Source organism: Megachile rotundata, chromosome 7, assembly GCF_050947335.1.
Source record: "Megachile rotundata isolate GNS110a chromosome 7, iyMegRotu1, whole genome shotgun sequence".
Taxonomy (NCBI): Eukaryota; Metazoa; Arthropoda; class Insecta; order Hymenoptera; family Megachilidae; genus Megachile; species Megachile rotundata.
This window is the reverse complement of record NC_134989.1, coordinates 6788375-6813613: the sequence shown is the minus strand read 5'-3', so window position 1 is coordinate 6813613 and position 25239 is coordinate 6788375. Positions and strand designations below refer to the sequence as shown.

Sequence of the window (25239 nt, the reverse complement as noted above, 5' to 3'; positions counted from 1 at the left end):
TCTATCGTTTACCGCATTCAGGTTCTCGGTCCATTCAGGTGCTAGTGCGCGTACTTATGTGACATGACCATTCCCGGGGTAAAGTGAAAATGCCCTCTGCTCACGAATAAAATTATAACAACGAAGCAGGTCTGTAAAGTCGCGGCGTGTCTCTGCGAGAACAGCCGTGCCCTTTCTCACGGTTGAGATCGCGAGGTCGCGAGAGAAGTCTGCCTGAGTTGAACGTAAAAGTTGATATCTAAGTTGGTCTCTCTGACTAGACATACGCGAAAGTCGCGCGCGAAAGTGTCCGCCTAGCGTAAATAAGTTACAGCTAGAGTTGTCTCGAGCGACAATCTCGCGACGACGCGAGTATTATAGATCTTCAGGATAAGGCTCCGTGCAGATGAGCAACTTTACTTGCCGTCATTTTGCACTGGTAACGTTATGCGATTCGGTAGCTTTGTGTTTTTAATAATTTTGTTACATGTAGAAGGACGTCGATGTGAGAAATTAGTATCGTGAGAAATGTATTTGTTAATTGATCGCATCTTGGGATTTAACACGATCACTTATCAAGGGAGGTAAGAGTTTAGAACATTTTCCATATTTTAAGTCTCAAATGAATTTCGTTGAGGAAGAATACTGTGGTTTTGAATACGATGAAATTTTTTAACTGTTTTTTATATCTCGTTTAATGATGGGTCTTGTGGATTCAAATATGATAATCGACAAAAATGATATCTGGGAAATGTAATGTGAAAGTTACTGTGTTATCTAATTTCGGAATTCTCTGATTTTTATAAAGGTAGATATTTTGATACAGGAAATTAGGAAATATTGTACGTTTGCCTTGCGACGCACCGCGTCGGTTTGATGCGTCAAAATATGTGGTTCGTCTTTTATTTTTTATACCGCAATATTTTTACAACAAATATACATACATAGTATGAATATTTTTTTATTATGGATCACTGTTAGCCATAACGAAAATTGGTTTTGATGAAACATTGCTGACAACGCGATTTTTTTTTGGTTATTTTCGATGATTATTGATTTTTATTAATACTGTGATAATTTGTTTGCTAATTACCAGTAAGTTACTTCATAGGTAAATATTTGACGTAATACTTCAACAGTCTTCTGTTGAGTTTTCATTATTTTATTAGTAAATAAAATATCTTTCAACGGTATGAAATATATTAATATTTCTAAATATCTCTTTCTTCTATAATTTTCTGTAAGACTGGAACTATTACTTTTTTCATGACTAAAAATTAATTTTTCCTGAATTATTTTCAAAACAACTTAAAAAGTTATTATCTTTTCTGATTCTCGGTTCTTTAACTTAACTACCGTTAATAACTACAGAATCGATATGATATTAATTAAGGGAGGGAAATTGAGTAGACACATTTATACACGTATGTTACATTTAATATTGTTTGCTTTATTGTAAGTTAGTTTTATCCCGCACCTATGCGCAGTGGAATTGACTTCCCTCGCTGTCACATAGGTTCTACTTTTCTCCTAATCCTAGTGTAATGTGGTAGCAGTTAGGTCTCCGTTATCCGCGTGCAAAACCCATGGATGTTACATATTGTAATAAACTTCGAGGCTATGGCAGAATTAAGAATGAAATATAGTGATTTCGTATCGGTATTTGTACACCATATGTGTGAAATATTATTGTTCCTGCTGTGAATCGCAAGACTATTCGTATATTCTCAATTAAACAAGCTTTCTACTATATTGAACTTCATTCTGGGTGTGGGAAATTTCAGTAAACATCGATTTAGCATTTAAAGTTACATTTATGTATTTTTACTGTAGTCTTTATATTTAAGAATTTAGGGATATCAAGGATACCGGGGTCTAGAGTTGTCGAAATGGGAATTGTTGAAATGTTGAACATTTTAGAACTCGAGAAATTGGGAGAGTTGAAAAATGATAAATTTTGAAATTTGAAGATTTAAATATTTGAAAATCCAGAAGTATGGGAATTTGAATATCTGAAATTTAGAGACTTGAAAATTTCGCAACTATAGAAATTTAGCAATTCAAAAATTCTGTAATTTGAAGAATGAGAATTATAGAAATTCGACGATTTAAAACGTAAAAAATTTGAGATTTGTAACTTCAAAATTTGGTGAAAGCTTTGACATTAAGAAATCGTCAAGTTCACATATGTGTACTTATCCAAAAGAAGCTTACGCTGCATCCGTATGTGCATACGCGGCGATTTCTTGAGTGACACATGAGAACCGTATAGAACGTGGGATCGGCACGTCGGTGAGTAGCGTGCGGCGATATATAGGTATATTGAAGCATAGCAGGCGCCTTGAATGGAGACCATTAACTTCAAACGTATATTATTCAAGCCATTCGGATACGAGGAAATCGTCCCTGCTCTGCATAAGGACGAGCGTAGAGAACAAGTCTGACATGGGTCCCAAGTAGCACCCGTTGCTCTCGTTGCTTATGAATCTTGAAGCTTGCATACATATATATCGCCTATTATCGTGATGGTTGTCCAGCTACCGTCAGGTAGACGTCACCCACGCGATTACTTCTCGTGTAAGCCGAATTTAAACAGCTTTGGATTCGTTTCGTCGACGTTCATGCATCTCATGCGAAATTTCGTAATGTTGCGTACAGGACATTTAAAAATAAACGATGGGAAACCTGTTGAGAATAAACGTATTCGAGATGCTTAAAACTAATTTTTATTTAAACTTGTTTAAACATCCACCAAGAATCACATTTGAATAAAGAAATTCAAGTTAATTGAAGTTTCGGATGTTGTATTAGTTTCGATGTAAAATTATCCGACTGGTCGACCGGTTTCCTGTTTCTCATTTTAAATAACAGAATCTAATTTATCTCAGAGTGTTGATTTTTATCGAAATAGGAAATGAATTAACATACCCATATAATAGCTTATGTTTTATTCTTCGCTTATACCTATTTCGTTTGCATTCTAAAAGCGCGTGTATCATGCACCGTGCATTATCTTAAATAAAAAGAAGATAAGTAAAAGTCCAGACAAGTTTTTCCTCTTAGTACAATTTATAAAGTTTGTTGAACAATAACAAGTCTTATCAGTGAAAAGGAAGGAGTACACGGTTTTACCCTACTTTCTTCTATTCAGATCATTCCAAAATGGTTTGCTAAAAGCTTTCTTCATGTTCGGCGGTATAAAAAGTGTTTTGAGAGAACATGCCGGTACTTTTCGCCAGCGATATACGAGATATACGTGCGCTTTTGGTGAGGTCGAGACCGGAAAACAATGGGTCCAGATATGCTCATGGGTCGTCGTTAAGAATATGGAATCTGCTCTATCGGAGAGTATTGCATATTATCTGGCCTGCCAAGGGGCATTGGTAGTGAGTATAGGCGAACCAACGAATTATCATGGTAATCACAGAACGGTAGCCACTGGGACTGAGAGGTCAGACCGATGCCACTAGATTGCACTGCTCGGAGGTACTCGTAGGTGTACACTGCCCATGGTATTCACTGGTGTACAGGGTGCCCCACACAATCTGGACAACTTGTATCTTTAACCCGTAACTGGTGACAGAGTCTAGGAGACTCTTGTAGAATTATTTTTTTCTGTTACATAATTTTCTTTTCGTATACGGGATTCCATTTAAATCGACCTACGGATACTTCCGAAAATACTGATTATACAGAATGTTTTGATTAAACTGATTTCAGAGGGTAAATTATCTGACAAATCAACCTATTCGAATACCTTTGAAAATACTGATAATACAGAAAATTAGATAAAACTTACATGACTGCAGAGGGTATTATTTGGTGAAGCTTTCTTTCTTATGTAGAGATATGACGTTTAAGCTCGTTTTTTTTTTTTTATAAGTAGAATTATATATTTTTTATACACCGTTCAATGTAGCTGTCTATATAGAAATATTAAGTCACTTATAGCAGGCAATGATTAGTTCAGATGTTTTTCTTTTAGTATCACGAAATTCGGGTTGCATCGAGTGTTTTGTGTTTGTGGAGATATTTCTGAGCAAATGTTTGGACGAGGTGTATCGATTTTTGAACAAGGTTACAAGATCTGACGCCCTCAGATTTTTTCCTATGGGGATATTTGAAAGATAATGTTTATACGGAAGATTTTACAAGGCCGAATGTGAGGAAAGATTTGTGTGATTATAAATTTTTGTGAAAGTGTTACGAAGAGCTCAAAAATAATATTATAATTACTGTCATTTACATAAAAAATTCAAAAAATGTCATACTTTTTTGATTTATCAAAGTGATCAAATCCGTCTAGGTAATTAAACGTTATAAAAATGAATCTGCTTAGTTGCAATTAAACTGGAGAATGAAAGTAAATATAACTGTGAACTGTAAATGTCAAAACTGAATGTCTAGGAGAAAACATTTTTTCATCATCATAAATTTGATTTACTGACAGAATATAAAAAAATTTGATATTTACAAAAGGTATAAAGAATTGTATTATTTCAGTTCATGTTTAGTAACATTGATTTATGTATACCTTTCATAAACGTAAATCAATTTTTTAAGAAATGGCACTTGTTGTTTTCTTCATTTGCACTTGTCAGATAAGCAACTTTTATAGTCGTTTATTACTGCAATTAAGTACATAACAACCCTAGAGGTAGTAAACCTTTAATCAGAATCTCGAAATAGTCATTCACGTTAGGTCAATAACGAAATCACTCATTCCTTTAATTTTATTGTCCAAATATTTTGTTTCCGTCTTATGTTTCGTACATTACATCTTAAAGCAGTAAATATTTTAAAAACTTCGGCTTTTAAGCTATGAAAAATTAGTGGAAAATCACATTTTCTACATATGAAGAATGAGAAACTTCTTAAATCATGATTTAGTACTTATAAAATTTAAATGTGCATTATTTGTAAGTGATATTCATGTTTCATGTTAGAAACGTTCCATTTATGTACGTTCAGTAATACTTCATAAAGTATTTTCATTAACATTTATTATAAAATTTATTATTATGTATTATTATTAAAATTTATTCCTTACGTAATTGTTATGCTCTTAGTTAAAATATACCATAATTTACGAATTAAATTATGGTGTGATTTGTGAGGAGAAATGCCTGTACCAATCAAAATTGATAACCTTATTTCACAATTGTAATTAGAATTTTTCTAGATTAATTTATCGCTGCAGTATTGTTCTTCCTTCGTAGACTATTAGTTCAACATTGATTTTCCTTTACAAACTGATTCAGCATCGATTTTCCTTTTTAGGCCGATTCAATACCGATTGTCCTTTATAGGCTATTGATTCAATATCATTTCTTCCTTGTGGGCTATTGATCCAATATCGTTTCTTCTTTCTGGACTATTGATCCTACATCGTTTCTTCTTTGTGGACTATTGATCCAATATCGATTTTCCTTAAACCGAGTCAGTAACGATATTCCTTTGTAGATTAACTTACTATCGTTTATCCTTTGTAGACTATTGATTCGATATCGCCTTTTCTTTGTATACTGATTCAATATCAATTTTCCTTTGTAAACTGATTCTACACCGATTACCCTATGTAGACTATTGGTTCAATATCGATTTACCTTTGTAGATTATTCACTATTTCATAATTGTAATCAGAAAGATTCATAGAAACAGCCGATTTGTACAATGCACTCCTTACTTATTTAACAAACCAACAACTATATTTGCACACAAAACGTATACCGTATAATTAACCAGTCAAGTGTGTTTGATGACTATATCTGTCATGAAGATGTGGCAGAATTTTGTGTCATGACGACTATATCCGTCATGCGTAAAATTTTGTTACAATTTGATATTTAAATTGTAATTTTGGCGAAAATTAAATTATATTCGTAAATTGTAATATGTTTAAAATGTTTAGAGGTCAACACGAAATGAAATAAACAAATATAAAATGTAAATGATTTGAGATGGATTCATAAATTCTTGAGAGCTGATTCGTCATCGCTTGATTATCGCGACACACGCTGGTGCGCGCTTTCCAAAAAAATCGCCACAGTTAACTGGTTAAATTATCATGATCCTCCATATTCGCAAATTTGACGCAGAAAATCATTCGTTCCGATTGAGAATCGCTGGCTGCCCGCGGAGATAAGAAAGTCGTGATGCTGGGTAGTGCAGCATCGCATCGTAAGAGATACACATCTCGTATGCTCCGAATTAATAAATAATAATGCAATATTGTTGGTTGGCCTGACTCGACCTACCGGTCAACTACCGTGCGGTACGTATATCAACTCCAACCAGATTTTACTCGCACGTTCGGTATGCACACCTGCATTTAATATACTCCGAGTTCGAAATATTTCAATATTAATAAAACCTCGACCACCATTCGTTCTTGTCAAGCTTCACGTTTCAATTAAGTTTGCCGAATTTTTCATTACCGTTTTAAGTTAGTACAGCGCGCACGTACAATTCGCTTATGCACAATCATCGTTGTGATGTAGGGTGGATCGTAAGTTAAACCCTTGTCAAATGCCGTATAGTGAAATTAAAAGTTTCAGGACTCGATACTGCATTCGGTTTTCAGGTTTCATTTCAATATATTGCACGGTGCAATATATTTTGCAGTGGTGGGTTTAACAAGTGTACAAGAGGTAAGAGTAGTATGTGTTGTGAGGGCAGAGGCTTTAGAGATTTATGATGATTACAAAGTTTCAAATTTGGAAATTCAGGAAGTTTGAAATTTGTTATTTGAAAATTTGGAAACTTGGGAATTAGGCAATTTGAAAATTCGAAATTTGAAAATTTGAAAACTTGGAAATTTGGAAAATTAGAAGTGTAAAGATGTACAAATATCAAATGTCGATATTTGGAAATTTGGAAAATTGAACTGCTGGAAATCTAAAAATCTAGAAATCTAGAAATCTAAAAATATTGAGAACACGAATTTTCAAGATTTCTAATTAAAAACTTAAGAAATTTTCAAAGTGAGAATAGTTTGCTACAATGCACTATAATTGCATTTATTCAAAACACGTCCGCATTATTATATTTTATTGAACTTCTACTCCTCTCTAATGAATATCTATTGTACTTTTCTTATACATAATTAGAAAACACCTGCAATTAATAATGCAGACATTTCAATAAAATGTGAAAGTCTCAGTAAAATATGAATTAATAATTCATACATCAACTTCAAATTAATGATCTATCGTTACAAAGTACAAAAGTGACATATGATTACGTACCGATTTTTCATAACTCTTAATTGATTAATGATTGTAATTACCACTAGTTAATCATAGAAATAATCACAATACGATCAATCGCTATTTAGTCTGATTACACTTATTAGTATCTTTATATGAGAACTTGTTTGTATCTTTATTATCCGTCACATGTGACCTTTACTGGAAACGTGACAGTGATAGATCACTCACATGATTTTTACGTACGCATCACGGAACGTGGTACTATATACCGTATAAATAGCATTTAACACTTAAAACAAGTCTACTATAAATTAAGTGTTGGTCTGAAACGCGTGTAATTACATACTAAATGCGGTAGAGCCGCATTCGTATTCTGTATAGGTCACGTTTAGAAGAAATATCTCGTAAAACTTAAAAATTTGCAAGGATAGACATTTATTAATAATCCGAATTATTTTAAGCAGTTGTACAAAAGAAACATCGAATATTTTCATCAAGGATAAATTTTGTATGCTGGGAAAATAAATCCTGTATTAATTGCAACTATTGTAGAGAATGACACGAAAAGAAGTCTGAAAAGAATTTTCATGAAGGTTAAAGTTTTTATGAGGGATGAATAAATTTGTTATTAACGAAAATTGCATGGGTTAACGTAAAAAAATTTAAAATGAATTTTTAGTGAGGTTAAAGTTTTTATGAAGGGCAGATAAATTTTGTATCAATTAGAATGTCAGATGAGAAAACAAGATGAAAGCAATTTTTAACATGGACAAAATTATTCCTGGGGAATGACACTAAAGGCTTGAAAAAAACTTCGTCCAAAATACGTCACTCAAATACGTTACTGCAGAATGACGCCCAACACTAAATTCAAGAAACACACCAACAAGACACTGTAAATTTCTAATTTTAAATTATAGAAATCATTAAGATGCTATTATTGAAATGTCTGCTACCTTCTGTCAAGACAAAGAATAATTGTATAAATTACTTCCTGTTTCTTGTACTTAATTTTTAATCCAAAAGCAGCTACACAGCGGACTTCCGTGAAACTAATGTCAAACTGGAGCTAGACTTACTAGAAATATTATACACAGTGTGTTTTGAGGTAGAACACGGTGCAGCCGTAAGTCTATACGTAAAAATGGCGACAAAGTGCGGTTCTGACCGAGAAGAGCGAGTCGGAAAGGCGACACGCCGCATGTCAAATGGCAGACACACCGAGATAAGGATCTTGAAAAGTGTTCGGAAAGGTACGAGGTTGTCGGTGTCGAGAGCGACGTGGACTCTCACATGGACTCATTATCGTGCCTGCAGGATACGTGCAGGATGCGCATCGACTCCAGAGAACGCTCTATTATATTACGAAACAATGGTGCTGTGGTATAGCCATGATGTTGCCGAGAAATAGTTGGTATGTTAAGGACCAGGCAACGTGTATGTTCATAGAGCCGCCATATAATGGAATATAATCGGAATGTCGGGCGATATATTGGGTATACCTAAAGTAATCATATAAGATGACATTTTACGCACGCATTATTCACCATGTCGGTGTTTAAAGTTCTGAGTGGGCATAGTATGAGTACAGAGTTGATCAGCATAGATGTGCATGGGTGCAGGGGGGTTTGGGCATCTGTGGATATTTTACATTACTTTATTTAGAAATTTAGGGTGGTGGAGGTTTGAGAAGTTGAAATTTGTAAAATTTGAAAATTTGGGGATTTAGAAATTTAGAAACTTGAGAGTTTGATGATTGGGGAATTTGGGAATTGGAAATTGGGGATATGGGAATGGGGATTTATGAATTGGGAATTTGGTTACTGGGATTTTTGAAACTAGAGATATGGGGACTGGAGATTTGGAAACTGGGGATTTTGGAACTTGGGATATGGGAAATGGGGATTTGGAATTGAGGGTTTGTGGAAAATGGAGATTTGGAATTGTGGGTTTGTGGAAAATGGAGATTTAGGAATTGGGGATATTGGAACTAGGGATATGGGAACTAGGGATATGGGAACTAGGGTTATGGAAACTAGAGATATGGGAACTAGGAATTTTGGAATTGGAGATACGGGATCTGGTGACTTGGGAACTAGGGATTTTGGAATTGGAGATATGAAATCTGGGGATTTGAGAACTAGGGATTTTAAATTGCATGTGAAATGGATATTTGAAATTTGGGAATGTGGAAATACAGAGAAATTAGGATTTCAGAATACAGTGACTTAGAAAGATGGAGATTTAGGAATTTAAAAGTTTGAGAATTTGAAAAATTTAGAACTTGAGATTCTGAGAATTTGGAAGTTCTGAAATTTGGAATTTCAGAAATTTAAGAATTTCTAAAACTAACATTAAAGTTGAAGAGCTAACTGTATGATTCTAATTTGAAAATTAATAGACGGTTTAGTAAATGTTCGGTGCATAATGTAGCTCTAATCCTAATTCATGAAATAGAACCGATCATAAAAAACATTGTTATTATGCAATCGCCGCTCGAAGATCTTACTTACCTTTGTTGTAGGATAAAAGCTTTCGGTGTCAAGGTATACGATTGCTTTCAGAGTATGCTTGTTCTCCAACGCTTGAGGCAGACTCTCATTTCTTCCGTTTACCATTTCTCTCTTCAACGTCGCTCGAGTGTTGAGCCCCCCGCTGGGCTAGGTCAGCCTTGCACCTGCTTACTACGGCACCTGTGCCTGCAAAAGTTTATAATACACTTTCCAGGATTTCCTATTTACCGTTATGTTACTATATTGTTCACCGTTCAAACGAAACACTAGGAGGTCTGACAGAAAATATCCTATTATCGTTCGGAAATTGATAAAAATCGTAGTTTCGCGCCTAAGAACTAATTGCATTCTTTAGCAAAAAACGTGAGATTCTTGTTAAGTTCAATTTTTACTCCTGGGTATATTAACTGTTTCTTAAGAGACTCTCTGCGTACCTATGTATTATGTTAAAAGACTATCACCAGTTGCAAAAAGTATCTCAAGTTTTCTTTACGAGTTCAAATAACAAACTTATAAAATATGACTTATTTTGCTATTCACTTTTGTAATTTTTTGGAAAGATCGTAATAAAAGAAACTTCATTATCACGTTTCATTACATTTCTCCCTACATGAACATTGGTCTACCTTTCAAAACAACTAGTTTGTGAAAAGTATATGTGTTGAAAATTATCTTGGAATTATTTTTTGAAAAACGAAGAAACCAATGATTATAATAAAGATATAACAGTATTTCTTAGAGCTACAGCAAGTTAGTTGACCTTTCAGGTATTATTGATTAGAAGTTGATTTATTGTCCGTTTCTTTTTATATCTCATTCCAAACAAAAATATCCCTTTCGTGTCTCTTCGCGTAAACCGATGTTGTTTCCACCCCGAAAAAGAAGAGAAACGACAAGTTTGCGCTATACACGACGCACAAGAACCTCGTGGTACATAGCTGCAATGCAAATGATAAACGCACCGAGCTTCCCGGTTGTGGACTTCGACACCACCTGACTGTCGAATGAACGATCAGAACCAAGAATCAGCATGCTCGTAAATCCTGGCTGAACGATGGTCATCGGTATTTTAATTGACCCTCGAGAGTGCTCGAGAGTTCGTCGCGATTTCGTCGCGTACGGAGAAGCAGCTAAAGGTGGAGAAAAGAGAGGGAACAGAGAAGGACCAGGTATATGACGAAGATCACAATGTTCCTTCAGCAGTTACAGAAACGGAAATAAAAGAAAAATCTGTTCGCTGAATTACTGGTCTAGTTGGAATTAGGGTGTAGTAAAGGCAAACAAAAATATGGCGGCCAAAGAGAAAGAAGCCTTCCTTCGTTGATTTTTAGAGAATTTTGAGGACTTGAAAATTTGGGAGTAGGTTAAAAATTTGGAGACATAGGATGTTATTAGGGATATAGGAATTTGGGAATCTAGGAATGTGAGAATTTAGGGATTTGAAGGTCTGGATTTAGGACAAAAATTTTGGGAAGATCAGAATTTAAAAATTTAGAGGATTGAGAGTTTTGGAATTTGGAGATTTTACAGTTTAGGGACATTGCTATTTGGGGATATGGGAACTTGATGGTATAGGGATTTGACGGTCTAGGAATTTGCGGAGATAGGAGTTTGGTAATTTAGAGATTTGAGGACTTATGAATTCTTGGATTTGGAAATTTAGGGAAATTACAGAATTTAGGTTAATTTAGAGATTTGGAAATTTAAGCTGTGTATAGACTCTGAGATTTGGGTATGTGCAAATCTGGAATTGTAGAGATTTGAGAATACAGAGATTTGATGGTGTAGTAATGTAGGAATGTGGAGATTTGACTCTCTAGGTATTGGGGAATTGAAAGTTTAGAGAGATGTATGTGGTGACTGTAGAATTTGGGAATATAGAAAGCCCATCGGATTTATGTATGATAAAATTAATTGCATTTATCAAAAGACTTGTATCTAATAAAATATAACCCCGAACAACCAAAATAATATAATAACCAAAGTACATCGAATCGTTACCAATTACTTCATCTGTCCAATTTAAAATATGGTATATCCAATAAAAGTTGATCGTTTAATATCAGAAGATTGTATGTAACGCTCGTTACCGGACATAATGATATATAGACACGAATTACATTCTGTTCGAAAAAGAAATTCTTATCCACATGTTGCGATCAATAGAGCTAATTTAAGCTTCTTTTGTGGCTTGTTCGTCTCGAAGAGTATGTAGTTCATTGGAAGTCCGATACATATGAAAAATTCGTAGAATCCGATAAAAGCTTCGGTTACGCTCGACTGGTAGGTCGGTACCGATAGTTGAACCGGTTGCATAATAAATAACCAAAGTCCTTAATGGATCTGAGACCGGTAACAATGGCTTTGCTCGGCTCCTGGACATATTTACGAACCGCCTATGTAACTGGTGTATGCATGCAGATGCATGCCACATGTACGCACATATGTCCGTGATATAGATCTGCGACACACGCGAACATTTGCGTACGGATGCAATTTTCAGAAGTTGCGTGCTCTTGAAAATCAAATGTAATTGCGCTTTGGTTGTATTATAGATGATATGTCACGAAATTTTGAAATTGATAACAGATGAGCAAAGAAGAGATTGAATAATGTGTTAATGGTTATTTCTTTGTGACTTCATTTTTCTTGTGAAGGAACCGATATACGAATGCACTTTGTTTTAAATAAAATTGCATATATTTTTTATTAGTTCCTCAGAATATTGTAGAATGTATTAAGTTGCAATGCTTAAAAAAAATTTGGTGTGATTATCTCAAATTGCTGTGTTCGAGTTTTTTATTGGTCGTCGCCATATTGATCTTCAACTGAGAGAGAGATTGTTTCGTTAGAAGTAGATGGCAGTGTGATTTCAAATGGCGGTGACATTAATAACGGTATTTAATTGTTAGTACATTTAGTTCAGTTGGGAAATGTTGTATGACACCAAAATTATTTACTAAATAGAGTAAAAACCATACCTACTAAAGTCCCATTTAAGTCCCAGTTTATTAAAAAATTCACTTCGTCCTGTTCATTTGTATTCCACCTTTCATTTAAGTAAATTTCATCACGAAGCTCGTGTTTAATGAAACACTTGTAGAACTCGTACAAATGAGTTACACTTACACATGATTTGCTCGTTAAGGAGCCGAAAGAGCGTGCATTAGAAGCATAATCTTGGTGAATGAAGAAAAACGCGATCTTCCCATCCTCGGTATACAAACCACAAGGGTATCGCATTCATTACCCCTTATCTTTTCTGCTTGCCAGCTACCAGGAGTACCCCTTCCTGTTCTTCCTACAGCAAGTTCCACTCAGACCAAGACTTTCGTGTATGTATCTACTTACTTGATGTAAGGCTGCTGTGCATGCATATCGTGCCGCGATAATTTTGACGAAGCGTACATGGTTTTGGTATTAATATCCGAAAACTACATGCAACGTGTACTGTTTGTGTCTGACGTCCGACGGCGATACCGGACATTCAGATTGATTGGAGTTTTAGGTAATACGATTATCCTTAAGTATACTTAATTGAAATTATCCGAATACTTTCGTATCGTTGTTTACTGCTTACTATTAATATTGTAACTGTCGGGGAGATAGTTGTAATTTATATACCATTAAACGACTTTAATTTTATTTAAGATATGGTGATTCATTTCTGTTTTCAAATTTTTATTTTATTTTTTTAGTACTTTGTTTTTTGGGAGGGGGTCGTAAGAAATTGTAACGAAGGGTAGTACAGTAATTCTATTAATAGTAATACGGATGGTAATAGTATTTGTGAATTTGAAAGTTTAGGAATTTGGGGTTTGAAAGTTTGAGAATTTGGTGACGAATGTTACACAAACGAGAGAATTCGAAATTTGAGGTTTTGGAAACTTGGTAATATGAAATTTTAGAATTTAGAGATTTAGAGTTTTAGGAGTTTGTAAATTTAAGATTTGGGATTTTAAGGATTTGAGGATTTGAGGATTTATGGATTTGAGGATTTGCGGATTTGATGATACGTGGATTTGATGATGTGTAGATTTGATGATGTGTGGATTTGATTATATGTGGATTTGGTGATGTGTGGATTTGACGATATATGGATTTAATGATTTGACTATATGATGATTTGACTATTTGATGATTTGTCTATTTGATAATTTGACTATTTGACGATTTAACTATTTGATGATTTGACTATTTGACGATTTGACGATTTGACAATTTGATAATTTGATAATTTGTGCATTTGTTGATTTGCGGATTTATGAATTTAAGAATTCGAGAATTTTTTAAGAGTAAAATACCAGTTATCAGGTAACCTGTGTCTACATTCCGTAAACTCTAATATTTCCTGTTTCGCAAGAAAGAAAATGTTGAGATAAAAACGGAAGCAACTTCTGTTGAAACTCGAGCGTATTCCGTTCGCACTTTTAATGCGCGTAACGATCTCACGTTGCTAAAACTAAAAAGAGACTGAAAGAAGCATTGGCTGATTTCACGGTGCTGGCGGATCCTTTCATGGATTCCTGTGAAAAATAGCTTTACTCCCAAGGGCTTTCGAAGAAGACGTGCAAAGTATCGTGACGAGTACAATCTGAACTCGGTCGAGTATCTTCTTCCTTTGAATTTCATCGAATTCCATTGGGGCAACGATACTTGGAGTACGTTTGTTCACACTTCTGCTTTATAAAAGTAACTAGTTTATTAGCTGTACTTGCAAGTAGTTCAAATCTCCTTCTTTTTCTGTCGTAAAAACAACGTGGTGTGTCACCAAGTAAATACGAACCGAGAATAGAACTGAATAATAAGAATAAAGTAATTTACTTTGTCGTAATCAAATTTTAAAACAAAATTCATTTGTTTCTCACGATTTCTGTTAGCTGCAGCTGAAAAAAATGAATATTTGAAGCAAATTGTATAAATAGTCACACTAGTTGAATTTTATGCAGTAACATACATCATCCGGTGTTTATTTATTATTTCATTTCTCCGATTACTGTCGTAGAAGAAAAAAAAATTATAACCATTTATTTTATATGGATTTTCTGTTATACGCAAGGCTTTACAAAGCAAAATCTTGTGAATAGTAAATTCAAAACCGTATATTTGAAAGTAAAGGGAAGTTGTCTAATAGAAGACAGCAATATAGGTAACAGCATTATATAGTTTCAAAATTACAAAGCTTTAAAGGACTAAAATTTCACAGAATATTGCTTTACCACTTTTAACTTTCTTATATTTTAACATTTAATGTTCGAAATTTTGTTCGCAAATTATTCGAAACCAGCTAGCGACTCGAAAGCACCTCAGCATCTACCAGTGGATTAGAATTTACATTTGAAAAATTCCCCAAAAACCTTAATGAATACGTAGAAATGAAAACAATGAAATGCTAATAAGTCGATGCGGAATAATTCTTATATATTGAGAATAAAATAAACCTTCTGTATATTGCATTTTTACGCGGCGGCAGTAAGGTTTGATCACTGAATGAGGTTGTCTGTACATACGACATTTTCCGGACTAATCTCGATGGTTTCAAAGCTTCTTAAATCGTTTCAAATAAAATAACTGTTGAAACGATTGAGTGAAAAAACGTTAATGCAGCTTGGCGGCACCGTGGCAAAGGCAATCAGACGCTTATCCTTATTAGACAGCGTCTATTCATATCGTCAGCTTACTCGTAACTTCGTGTCCTGCATGCAGTGTGTAGATAGACTTGCTTATCTCATCCTGAACCGGCTATATCTGGCTCGTCGAGTCTTCTTGTCTGTAGGTACTTACAATCGAGTCAATAATGAATATAGTTTTGTAACGTTAACAACCTTAAAGTACGTCAACACCATTTAGCGTAAAACTTAAGCTGCGTTTACATTCGCTAAATCGAAAACTAATTATAGTATACTCGGTGTTATAGCTTATTCTCGGTTACACTAATGACGATGGCCGTAGTGGTAATAATATTAATAGCAATGTCATTATTAACCTTTTGCACTCGAAGGTATTTTCACTGTTGGCAGGTAGTAACTCTGCAAGTCTCTAGTTGAAAGGTTCACTAGAGACTGAATTCTTTTAAATTCTTTCATCATTTCTGTATAATAAGCCTTAGCATTTCAAAGATGACCTTCATTCACCACTCAGCTTAATACAATAATGAAAATTTCTTTTAACCGAATCCATAATATATTATACATGGAGTATACATACGGTGAAGCAGACAATAGTAGTAATTAATAATAGAGTCAGTAATCTTAAATGAATTCAGCAAATATTAACTGCAATGTTTTAAAATCTATATCTGACAATAGCAAATATATCTTTGAGTGCTGAAAATTAATAATTGTCACGATTGTCAGCTTTACTCTGTATGTACCGGTGTAGTTAAAAAATTTGTATTTCAAATTACAATAAATTCAATTATGAGTCACTTTTCTAGTGCAAAGGCTTAATTAGTTCATACAGAAGACCAAGAAGGATCGTCAGGAATAATTGACGTGCTACATGCTGTTGAAGATAATGTTTATTATTATAAAGAAGTAGGATTACAAATGTTTATTGTGCCGACAATATACGACGGCCATTTTTCTTAGTTCACACTCTGACCGCTAGCGTTGCATGTTACATTTGTATTTCTAGTACCTTCTAAAGACTATTACTGTTCCAAACACAATTTTTTTTTTCAATACTACAAGAAATTCGATTTTAATTCCCTGCCTTGTAATATCGAGTTCCAGTTGTGTTGCACATAGCTGTTGACATGTGACAAGTCTGACATATTTTCATCACGAATGAATTTTAATTCTGATTGTAACCTGTGTAATTAGTGATCGTCATATATAAAATATTTCTAACATTTAAACATTCTTTTTCTATTTTAATATTGTGACAATAGTTTATTCGCTGTGTCTGACTGACTTACCAAAAAAATAATAGATTAAAGTCAATTCATCTCTAACTGAGAAATGATACAATCATTTTTTTTATAGGTATAAAAAATAAAAAGAAAGTAACGTAAATAATTTTTAAAAAATCGTATAATTTGTTCAAATTGTATAGACTAACAATACAAACATATTTGTATTTATTACATCGTTTATTTACATTATTGAGACAATAATATACAGAAATTAGAAAGGTTAGGTTGTCTATTGGTAGATAGTTAATACAAGTTCATAAGAATTCAAGCATCGTCTCTCATACGGTCAGCCAAACCAGCCACCATTCGCCGGTTAATTATTGTCTGGTATAGCAACTTACATGCTTATGTCTCTACGACATGATTCACTATGGTGAATTTCTGCATCGTTGCTACCAAACCGGAACGCGATTTCCAGTAAATTACGTGTCAGGTTGTTCTCCATCCATGAAATCGCGTAAGCTACTCTGTTACAGTCGTGGACTTTCCTTCAGACGTTTTGCATCTGTTGATAACATCGAGCAGTTAGCTTCTGTGAAATTTTACTTGTCTAATTAACATTTAATCCAACGCTGATGTATAGTGCGTATACATACACGAATTTTCAGGTGTTATATAAATTTTAATTTCAATAATTATTTTCAGATTTATTGTATTCTAATAACTGCTATTAATTGTAATAATCGTGTTGTTAGTAGGTTGGATCCGAATTGACGGTCTGAATATCAGATGCGTGGAAATTTGCATTAATTATTTTGAAGAAAATCAATACAGATTTAAATTAAAATAATTTTAGATTTTTTAATTAAGCTAAGAAACTTGTTAAATGGTTGTCTTGACCTTGTTGGACTATGATATACTGCTTCTATTTTCTACCCTTGTCCACTCGTACATACATTGTTTTTGTAACGAAAGGCACTGTTACTTGAAGCTATACTGTTCAGCTTGATAATCCGTTGATCGGTTCTAATAATGGCGGTTTTGTAGAGGAGACACAGCTTACAGATTATATATTGTCCTAATTTAAGACATTAGTTGCTTTTAAATTCAACGGATTTCATTTTTTTCTGATATACAGGTGTCAACCCACGACTTAAAGTAAAAGAAGCAGTGAATACTTCCAACACTTCCATTTTATCAAACGAGATTAATAGGTATCCATTTTTCTGTTCTAACCATTTGGAACCATGCTCTTCCAAACACCTGAGTCAGTCTCCACTCGCCAACTCGTGGGTTGAAACATCGTTTTCGCGAATGATAACGTTCAAAAGTTGCGTGAAAGGGTGTCCAATCGATTTGGAATGAAAGACGACGACCGCAGAAGCTTGTCACCTGTCAGATTTGCAACCTGTAAGCCGAAGTGGGTCACGTTGAACGAAATAAAGAAGGGAAGGTTATCGAAAAGAGAGAAGGAGAAAAACCGTCGGCCGCAACGCGATTCACCAGATTCTTAGACCTTCCGTGGTCAGTTCTGTGTAACACGACATTTCAGCGATCCGACGTGTGGTTACCCTTTCCTAAGAGCTTATCCAGTATTTGATTACAGGTTGCGGGCATCCTGCACCCTGTTACGTGATAGGCTAGAAACAGTGCGAGGAATATCTGGAATACCAACCGGCTACCTCGGTATTAAACGTTAATAGCAATATTCTTTTTTTCTTTCGCGTAGCTAGTAATTAGACTTAGCTATTTCGAACGTTACGTTCGGTAATGCTGTCGTTAATTGAATAGTTAATGGTATTAAAAGTATTTTATTTCCTGCTTTCAATTGCTAATAACCATTCGAGTCACTTGCTACCGATTTTTCCGTTCAAGTACGGCCACTTATCAATGCCGGAATTTTAATAGTGGCTGTCTTAAGTACAAACAAATATGACGTGGACCAATAGAAGAAACACATTGCTTGAATGTTATTTCGCATTTTTGTTTGCTGTACCGCGCCACGATATTTTATGGATGGTGTTACTGATACGGTGGTCGGAGAACGGGTAATTCGAACGGAAGTAATAAGTTGGTTGTATTGAATGAGGTTGTAGCTGATTTTGTTTTGTGGAAGGGCGAATCTGAAGCTATTTAAATTATTTGTAAGGTGGTATACTTAAAAGATTTAGTATACGGAAAATTGAAATTACAATTCCAACCTAGTTGTGGCAATTAATAAATGTTATAATTATCAATGTTATCATAATCATTCGTTAGTGTTCAGATAGTTCAGAAATTCTAATATTCTTAAAGCTTGAAATTCCTTATTTCTTGACGTTTTAAATGTCTGGATTTTCGAAATTAGTTCCAAAAGCCTTAATTTGTAAAGTTCCAAGGAACTACATTTTTAAATTCTGATTCAATGTTCTATCAGCATAAATTTTTAAATTCCTAAATTTTTACATTTTCATCAACTTAAATTGTAAAATTCTCAATTTCTTAATGTTCCAAAAGTCTACATTTTTCGAGTTTCCAAATTCTTAAATTTCCATCAGCCTAAATTCTCAAGTGACCAAATTATTAAAGTCCCATCAGTCTAATTTTTCAAATTTCCAAACTCTTACAGCTCCATCAGCCTAAATTCTCAAATCAGTTTAAAAATCCTACACATTGAAATTCCCAAGTCGAAATCTTCAATTTTCCAAACTTCCACACACACAGATTATTTTCCAAATTCTCTAATACCCTAACTTCCTAATAGCACCCTAACTAACATAACAGCTATCGCGTTAACCAAGAGAAGTCTACATTACACCCGCGTGCATATAAGAAAGTATGAGTCAGCTTTACACGTCGAGTAGTGCGTAATTTCTTATGATACCATTCCAAGCTCTTCTTGTGCCCGATCGCCTGATCTGGGACACCATGCAAACAAGCCCCAAGGACCGCGGAAGGAAAACACGGTATGAGACACAAACGGATAAGAGCAAAGCTATTGTGTCTCTGCCCACGTGGATACTACTATTGAACACAAATACACGCAATAAACCAAGCGGCTCTAGCCTGTCTTTTATCTCTTCGCCGTATTGTTTTCATCCCACCTCATTATAAATAAGAATGTCCCTTGGTTGCATACGTATGACACATATAATTAAAACGCCCCAGTTTTGTGTTCTCTTTTTTCAAAAGCTGTTACGCAAGTTTGATGAGGAGTGTTTCTCACGCTTGGTATTCTGGTTTTGATGAAGTTTTGTATTATGGAAGGGCTGGAAGCGTTTGTGTATAAATTTTATACAATTGCAATGTTACTATATTTATTTTGTGTTATATAGTGGGGCGTGGAGGATTAATAGGTTAGGTGATACAGCGGAGCTATTAGAACTGTAGTAATTTAATATTGAGAAAATGAGTAACTGTATCTCATATGGAACTGTCGATTTATAATAATTATACCAAGTTACAAAATTTGAAAGTTTCAAATTTCCTCATTTTTTAATTTTGCTAAATATTAAGTTGTCAAGATCTAAAACTGTAAATTCATAAATTAATTGCTATCCAAATTACGAAATTAGTCTAATATCCTAAGTTTATAAATGATTAAATCTGAAGTTTGCAGTGAACATGCAATCTGTTTATTGCTATCCTAACCTACAATCAACATCTCTTAATTTGTCAATGCCCTACAATCTTACTTTTTACTAGTTGCTTTCAATCTCAAATATTGACAAATCACTATTCATGATTCAACCACTATTCATTTTATATCTCACTCAGTTGTGATCATAAGTAATTCTCAAATTAGCACTTCATAAAATAAGTCATAAGGTACACCCTTCCAAACAAATTTTACGTAATAACAAACAGTTGGAGATATAATTGTAAATTTCAATACAGAACACCATGTATAACCATAATACTCGGATAACGCATTGTATCTTTACACATTCTTGTGAAACTGTGAAGTATAAAATGTTTCATCGCATACTATAGGAATCATAAAATTTCTTGCGGCGTTATTGTTCTCATTGTTCGCTCTATTTTCAATTTCCTGGAACTTTCAAGTCCACCTTCGAACGTTGTCTATGCAATAAACTAAATAAGTTATACGCCATAAGCTGCTTACTATCTCTCCGGTATTGATTCCATCAGGGAATACATTTTCTCGTAAATTCGTGGTTATGTTTCACTCGACCAGACCTGCGTAAAATATTATTTCGCGGAGTAAATGGTCTCTCTCGTTTCAGATAGCGAGTGAAACTGCAAAAATAAAATGGTTCATTTAATTCGGTTTGGAAATTTTATTTGTTGGATATCGAACAATCTAATTGCAGATATAGAAATATATAGAGAATTTTACTGAACATATATATATGTAAGACATCTTTTTATTTATATAAACTTGTTTAATGTAATAACAGTCTCTTGTTGATGTTACATATACTGAAACAATTATCAACATAGTTTAAAACTTAACATAGTTTATAACATCATTTGTAATCATCATCTATTTTAATAGTAATGTGTGTTAATTTCAAAATCGAGTTCTAAATATTTACATTATCGAGCAAGTTGAAAAATTTATACATTTACAATTTATCTATTGAAATAAATTTTATTATATTCATTCATTCTTATTTACTTGTTAACATTTCACATACATCAAAGTAACATGAAGATTATTTTACTTTGCATCACTGAATCAGTATAAACTTCTATTACATCATAATAGACCTATATGCAAATTACATTAAAGAAATATAACCTTGAAATTTTGAAAAGTGTGACCTCTAGAAAACTATTTTATATATTTACTTCGAATATTAAAAATTTTTCTTTATATTCTCTGTTGATGTGTTTCAAATTAAATTTGCACCCTGTATATTAAAACGTTGAGCTCATTAAAAAAATAACGAAAGCTAAGAATGGAAATATACGACACCAATGCTTATATATTCCGAAGAAAAAATAATCAGGCTAATTAACCTCTGCTGCTTATGTCGACAGCGGATGTCTTTCCAGTCAGTTGACTGACAATTATTTGTTAGGTTTCGTATCTGATGAGGATTATGCAAAATACCGTATAATTGGCGGCAGGCAAACTTGAACAAGTTATTCAATTGATTCTGATCTGATTAGATAGAAAGACCTGGTCATTTTCACACCATTTAACCTGTAAACTGCGTAACTTGGTTGCTATTGCTGCCACTTCTGGAAATTTTAATTTAACTGGGAAATATTTATGGGTGTTCGTTAATACGGTTGTAATTAGCTTCCCGTTGAATGTTGTAGAATAGAAACTTAACAATTATTAAACCGAATTTCCAAATTCTTCAATTTTAATGTCATGAGACATAAAAATTTTTGAACTACTATATTTACAAATTTTCGGTTACCAAATTCCCTAATTCCATGATTTTTAATTCTGTAATTTTCAAATTCGTGGATGTCTACGAACAAATATTTCTAAAATACTGTATACTTATAAAATTCCAAAGCTTCTGAATTTTCACGTTCTCAAATTCCCAAATTTTCAAATACTAGATTTCACATATCCGAAATTCCAAAGGCTCTAATTTTCTAATCCCCAAAATACCCAAACTTAAAATTCCACAAAATTCTAATTTCCAAAGCCCTCAAATTTAAATTTTACAAATTTCCAAGTCTCAACATTCACATTATATCCCATAATTGTAATTTCATCTCATACCCCGCCATTTTCTTCGTCGATCATATCCTGTTCACTATTTTAGTTGTCAACCTTCAACGTTTTCTTTACGAAAAGATTGTATTCTGCAATTTCAGTTTAATTTTGCACAACGAATCGTCTCATTTTCGCTTGTACGATCAGTTACACGATACCTGTATAAGATAGAGCGATACGAGCAACACACATTGCTGATCATTGATAGTTCTAACAAGGATATGTATGTAGATCCTTGTCCTGGATCATTCTGGTCCTTAGGTAGGGATCACCAGCATGCCGACCGTGAGACGATCGTCGAGGCCAATGAATTAAAGATCACAGATCGGTTGGCCGCCCGCGGTGGAAGTCGATGAATTTGTCCGAAGATTGCCAATGACATTGAAAACATAATCAGCACCGTAAAACCTCGATTATTTATTTGGATGCTTTCTTAATCGAACATTCTTTAAGTCGGTCGTTTTATTATTCGTAAGATGTAGTTTAGGCATTTTTCGAAATTTTGGATCTTCAGGGATGTGAAGATTTTGAAAATTAGGAAGTGCGAGATTGGAAGTGTAAGGGATTTGGGGTGTGAAGATTTGGAAACTTGGGAAGTGGGATATTTGAAAAGGAAGGAATTTGGAAATTTAAGGGTGTGAAGATATAGAAACTTGAGAATTGGGATATTTGAAATATAAGGAATTCGCAAATTTGGAAATTTAGAGATGTGCAGATTTGGCAACTTAGGAAGTGGTGGGACATTTAAGGAAGACGGGATTTGGAAATTTAAGGATATGAAGATATAGGAACTTGAGACATGGGATGTTTGAGAAGTAAGGAATTCTAAAATTTAAGGATGTGAAGATATAGGAACTTGAGAACTAGAATGTTTGAAGTATAAGGAACTTGTAAATTTGGAAATTTAGTGATATGAAGATTTAGCCACTTGGGGATTGGTGGGACATTTAAGGAAGACGAGATTTGGAAATTTGGAAATTTAGGGATATGGAGGTTTAGGAACTTGGGAAGTGGGATATTTGAAAAGGAAGGAATTTGGAAATATAGGGATGTGAAGATAATAGGAACTTGAGAACTGGGATATTTGAAATATAAGGAATTCGCAAATTTGGAAATTTAGAGATGTGCAGATTTGGCAACTTGGGAAGTGGTGGAATATTTAAGGAAAACGAGATTTGGAAATTTAGAGATGTGAAAGTTTAGAAACTTAAGAATTAGGGTATTCAAAGAATAAACAAATTTGGAAATTTATTAAACTAAAGAATATGAAAATTTAGGAATACGTGAATTGGGAAGTTCGTAAATTAAAGTATATGTAAAGTATATTTGTCCTAAAATTATGAATGATGCTGAAAACGTAATCAGTGTCATAAAACCTCGATTATTTATCTGGACGCTTTCTTAATGGAACATTCTTGACACCAATAGTTTTGTTATTCATGTGATATACTTCAAGATTATTTGACAAACAGAGAATTTGGAAACATAGACCTCCTATTTCGGCTTTGCTTATTTCTTATTATACATTTTATCATAACATAAAAGCTATTAGATTTCATAAAATTTTACGATTTGCTATTAATGGATGTGAAAATATTCCTGATAATCTTTAATCGTTTCAGACTTTTAATACTTTAGGGACAGCATTGATGTTATTATCGAGAATGGATCGTAAAATCAAGAGTAATTTGTTTAATGACACGGGTTTGACTTAAAGGATGAGACATCCAAGATGATTACCTTAAATTAATCGTAAATTAGTCTGTGATCAGAGTTTGAATTGCCATTTTCATTTTTTTTAATCGCAGTTGCATGTTTTTTTATATAGACCGTTCAAGTCATTATATGTTAAAGAGTGTAAAAAATAAAAAAAGAACTTTAAAAAAATCAACATTTCATGAGAAAATCCAAAAATTAATATTATAAAAATCAGTACTTCGTATAAAAATGTTATATTTTATGATTTGATTTACTTTGTTGTTATCCTCTAATATTTGACAAATATTTAATTACTTAAGTTATTTTGGAGAATTGATCTATACACACAAAATAATGGACCAAAAGGTGTTAGTCAAAATGAAATGCAATTTACTGAATTAATTCGACATTCGATAATTCATTTACAAAAATTCTGACATGTCGCATAATTTTGAATAGGAAAAAATTAATAGAACATTAATTACTACAAAATTTTATGGAGAAAATTTTAATAGTTCATACAACTTGATGAACATAAACGTAAATGAATGTAAATGAAAATATGTGAACATAAAATTCATATATGTATATAATCTATTAATTTAAATCAGGTGATTTTTATATTATATTCTTGCATTATTTTACTTATATCTGATATTATCTATACTTCTTAATTATTGCCAAATTTGATTCTTACAAGTTTAATGGCTATCACTCAATTTCATAACGATAAGATGAAATCAACATAGGTGCAGATAAAATTCATATATGCACATACTACATGCGCAATTGAGAGATATTCATCTGGTAATTATAGTCAACGTTTATTAATTACCACAAAATTTGATTCAGACAAGTTTATTAGTTAACACACAATTTCATAAAGATAAGCTTTAAGAGCACGTCAAGATAAAGTTCACATACGCACATTTTAGCTTCAGCGTTTAAATTGGGAGATCTTGATAAGAACCTTCAATCTTTCCTACCGCAGCGCCCATGTATATTTATTGTTCCTGAAAATGTTCTATGCATTTATTAATACTAATTAAAAAGAACATGTTCCTCGCCCCGTATATCAGAAGAGGACAAAAAATTGAGATGCGTTATCTTCGTGTCCCTGGCCAGTAAGCGTTATCTGACAGTACCCGCAATGTTATCAAATCGTGTCAGACTTTCGATGTTTCGAAATCGGCCATTTAATATGCAACAACCTAATATAAATAATTGGCCTATCAGATATCGCATTGGGCTCGACCGAAACAATGTCGCCGCATTGTTCGCTACACTTTTCCAGGTCGT

At 33.6% G+C, this 25239-nt stretch overlaps 1 protein-coding gene and 2 long non-coding RNA genes across 3 annotated transcripts in view; 1 reads left to right on the top strand and 2 right to left on the bottom strand.

Moving 5' to 3' along the window:
* The window catches only part of LOC105662388 (cell division cycle protein 20 homolog), a 201205-nt gene that overhangs the window by 22610 nt on the left and 153356 nt on the right, over positions 1–25239 (top strand). The window lies entirely within an intron of this gene.
* LOC143264760 (uncharacterized) overlaps positions 1–25239 on the bottom strand; it is a 157770-nt gene that overhangs the window by 1946 nt on the left and 130585 nt on the right. Inside the window, exon 3 of the long non-coding RNA XR_013038689.1 lies at positions 9704–9889. This is a non-coding gene — a long non-coding RNA (uncharacterized LOC143264760). The remainder of the gene's footprint in view (positions 1–9703; positions 9890–25239) is intronic.
* LOC143264878 (uncharacterized) lies at positions 16209–17457 on the bottom strand. Its single transcript, XR_013038850.1, has 2 exons — positions 16961–17457; positions 16209–16515 (listed from the first exon to the last, which is right to left on the bottom strand). It is a non-coding gene; the product is annotated as an uncharacterized LOC143264878 (long non-coding RNA).